Below are 4,330 nucleotides of genomic sequence, written 5' to 3' on the forward strand. Positions count from 1 at the left end.
GAAAGAATAACCAAACTATGACGCTTTGCCTGCCTGAATGAATCGAAAGTCGGAGAACATAGCAAATTTTCAACAAACAGAAACAATCAACAATTGTTTTAAATAATCTAATCAAGTTAAAATAACAATATAAACATTTCGTTTCGTCTGTAATTTGTTTTATCTTACTTCATTCAACTTACCGCAAACCCATTACATTAATTAATTTGCATGCGAAAAGTATCTGTCTCTTAAATATAATATACCCGGAAATGCATATCGGATAATAAATCCCGTCAACCCAAAGATCTATTAATAGATCTTTGGTCAACCTCAGCATTATTTTGGACTTATCTGTATATATAGAATATTATGTGAGTTTAGGATAAAGATCAAGTTTATCATGCGAGGCTTAAAACCAGGGTAGCGTGAGGCTTGCCGAGCGCTACCATGGTTCGAGCCGAGCATGATAAACTTGATCTTTATCCAAAATTCACATAATATTCTATTTATTCTATTATTTCCTCCCTTTTTCCATAAATAATTATCAAATATTTTATTTTTTGACGATTTTATCTTTCAATCTCCACGCAGAGTTGTCGTTCCTTGCTCTCATATACAACTCTGCGAAAGGCTCAGCCCTCCATTTTGTCTATAAAATAGATAAAACCGAACAAACGCATTCAACGTATATTTGATTGGATATTTAAGATCGCATGCATTAAATTAAGAAATATGACTTTTAAATGTACGATAAATCGTGCAAAAACTTGCGAGTTTTAATGCAACTCTTTGGAACTAATTTAATGCCCATTTACGCAGATGGAATCATTTCACGCACTTCACAAATGTAAACAATTGAACATATTTTTTTTGAGTGACGTTAGGAATTGCTTCGACGTGTGTATGTATGTTGGTTTCTTAACATAAAAAAAACCATATCAAATTTATAATAATGAATTAAGACTGATATAAGATATCATGGTATGAGATGGTTTTCTTTAATGCAGTGAATGCAATGTAACCGTCGTGCAAGAGATTGTTTAGTATTCTGTAACCTCAATGATGAACGCTTGGAATGATCATGACATAAATGAGACGCTTTCATAACAATAGTCCGTTCTGAGCCCCATTGTGTCACACCGGTCTTACTGACCTGTGTGAATGCGCGCTAAGCATTGTGGGAAACGGACTTTTTCCATCATGGCGTTGGTAAACATAATAAACGCGGAAGTGAAAAATGGTAATTAATTATTATCAAAAACAGGCTCCATCAAACCGGGCCAGCTGTAATATATATTTGGATGCAGTTTGTGCTTCAAAAGGAGCCACTTTTCATGTCAGTCTATTGTTTGTACGAATCACTAAACACGAAATTAGACTAACTAAACACGTTGCAATACTGTATCTTCGAAATAGTAAATAAATCTAAATCATAAATAGCAAGGAATCGTACATGTAGGCCTACTGTGTGAGAGTATTAATCAGGGATAAAATAAAATGGAGTTCGAAGGATCTAACATTTTGAGGAGGACGTCATGACTCATGGTATCTTGGACATTTGGCACTTTCATGTATTTATTTAGTAGATACTGAAAATAGCAATAACCACTGATTTTGAAAATTGACATAAACCCAGTAAAATTATACATTTTCTGATAGATATTAGTAAACCATTTCCAAATATGTATGGTTTGTCTATCTTACATTGTCTAAAATAATGTTAGTGAATGCGGAAACATTGAAAAATCCCTTGTGTAAAAATTGTCATTTTTCATTTTTTTCAAAATAGTCAACCTGGGTGTATAATTTGTTTAAAATAATGATTTAAGAACACATTTTTTATCCAAACTTTTAATAATTCATTACAGATACATTTCAGCTATGTTAGATGTCCTTGCAATTGGATGGTCCGGCAGGATTCTGGCCTGAAACACGTTACCCCCCACCAACGCAGGACCCAAACATTCCTGAAATAGACAATAAAAAGTTGATTTTTCTTAAATGCAAATTTGCATGTGATTAAATATCACAGTTGAAATAATGTACAACAAAACAAGAATAAATGTTGAAAAAACAAAAACTGATTTGGTTAGTATTAAAAAAAAACATTATCTAAAACATGTACAACTGCCCCACCCACCAAATACAAATGTGATACCACCTGGTATTTAAGAAAATTTCAAAGTAATATTATTTCTCTTAAACAAAATTTTATTTATGAACTAGCAGTTAAATTGAACAGGAAAAACACTTACGGTTGAATATGCACCCAGTAATCTGAATTCTTATCCAGAATTCTGATATGTCGGTTGATTAGGAATGGCAGCACCAGGAATTCTGAAAGATCGACATTGCATTGCTATATTAAATCTTATATACTTTTGTAAGATGAAACAGAAATACTATTTGTTAGAATAGTTTAACACACACCTATTCAAAAAAAGATAAACATATCATAAAATAATTAAACAAATATTATAATAATTACTGTAAGAAGATTCGAACTCATAAAATGCGAATGTATGTAACAGCTCAATATCTTTAAACAACTTCTTGGATTTAGTAAATAATTGTCGATACATTAATTAAGAGCTTGTTTTCTTCATGAAAGGAACTCCAAAGATGCTGAAATATAATAGTGCACTGCATGCAAATATTAATTAAGTGATACAGACAAACTGAAAGAACAGAACATTTAACCGAAAATGTTTTCTACAAGCTTTTACTGATTCAATGTGTCTTTGCTAAAAAAATCATGCTGAGATCAAAATTAGGCAAATGTAAGGTTTATATTCAGGATATAATTGTTAACCATCAAATTCAATGTCTTCAACATGCAACTGCTTAAAATGTTACTTACCACAGTGTAACTGTGCTCATGTATTTGTGAACCCCCATCATAATCACTGTCAAATAGATCTTTGTCAGTCATGTTCTCTATAAAATAAAAAAATAATAATTTCAATACCGGTATGCACAAAACCTGCAACACATAATAACCGTGTTTAAGCATTGCATTCTCAATTTTGCAAAGGTAAATTTCAAGAACCTAACCTTTATATATAATAATATCCATTTATTTTTTGTATATTAATCATGTAAATGAAATAAGAACTGAAATTAATTATAGCAGTTTTAACACGTTAACAAAACTAATAATGAGATGGTGTGTGAATTATAATGCTCCCTAAATGTATAATCAACTTAAAACTAATAACGTAACTTAGCTTTTAAGTTTATAATTATGATCAATCACAGAAGTTACATTTTACATTTGTTACAAATGAAGACAAGTCCGGTACGAAATGGCGCGGGTACGATCTGGAACAGATTTTATTTGACATAATTAACACAATAATTTAGGTGATTTAAGTGAATTCATACCTGCATCGATACCAGATAAGACAATTTCTCTTCCTGCCAAACAAATACTGTGTTTATCGTACCGATATCCGTAAAACTGCTCAAAAGATCGCTCCCGAATTCACCGTAACAACAATGTAATAATTCCGCGGAAAGGGGAGTAACTCTACTGCACAGGTATAGTGGTGTTGGAAATAAATAAATATATATTATTTCACGCGCATATACCTGATTCAAATGGTTAGGATTTATTAAAAAACACAATAATTGATTAATTAAAAGCTAAATTTCAAGTGAATCTGCCTTCTGTCTGCAAAATATTGGCCTTCGAATTTTTTACTTTCACTTTTGAGCAATGATTTTTTCTTTTCCGGTCATGGAAAGGTCAGATACCGCTTATTTGGACATATCAACTCCCAAATATGCAAATTTTTCATTTGGATTACTTCTTTTATGCTCGTAGTGAAGCGTTAAAAACACCCCACATTTTTCGGTCAACTTTTTGCCTGAACACCGATTGCGCAATAATTTGCATAGCAGGTGCGTGGTTATTGCTACTGAAAATGCTGAATGTGCTAATTGCAACATCAAAGACGAGCAGGTGAGATTTTTACAGCTTTATTTTTCTTGACATAATATTGTATGTTTTCCATTTAATTTATATGCCAGTTTTTTTTCACCATTTAGGGAATGGGGCTAGGCCCTTTAAATTGGGAAATAACATGTTCTTTTGAGTTAATTTGGGAGATTAATTATGTTGCTTTTATGATTAAAAATACTTTGAAATTGATAATAACAGTGATTTTAATAAGATATATTTTAAGGTTCAACGTATTTAGCTTGACTTTGAGATAATTTACATGTTTATATAATTATTAAAACATTTTTTGTTTGGAAACCTTCCATTGGGAATTTTAAGGTCCCATTTGCGAAAAATATATACTTTTTTCATTGCGAATCAGAATGGGTCATCTTACCGGACCCA

At 31.6% G+C, this 4,330-nt stretch overlaps 1 long non-coding RNA gene across 1 annotated transcript; it reads right to left on the reverse strand.

The window, feature by feature from the left end:
- Positions 1 to 1,572: 1,572 nt before the first annotated feature.
- Positions 1,573 to 3,899, reverse strand: LOC127853943 (uncharacterized). Its single transcript, XR_008036805.1, has 4 exons — positions 3,367 to 3,899; positions 2,843 to 2,919; positions 2,238 to 2,319; positions 1,573 to 1,949 (listed from the first exon to the last, which is right to left on the reverse strand). It is a non-coding gene; the product is annotated as an uncharacterized LOC127853943 (long non-coding RNA).
- Positions 3,900 to 4,330: the final 431 nt, after the last annotated feature.

The sequence above is a fragment of the Dreissena polymorpha genome, chromosome 12 (genome assembly GCF_020536995.1).
Source record: "Dreissena polymorpha isolate Duluth1 chromosome 12, UMN_Dpol_1.0, whole genome shotgun sequence".
In the NCBI taxonomy this organism is placed as follows: Eukaryota; Metazoa; Mollusca; class Bivalvia; order Myida; family Dreissenidae; genus Dreissena; species Dreissena polymorpha.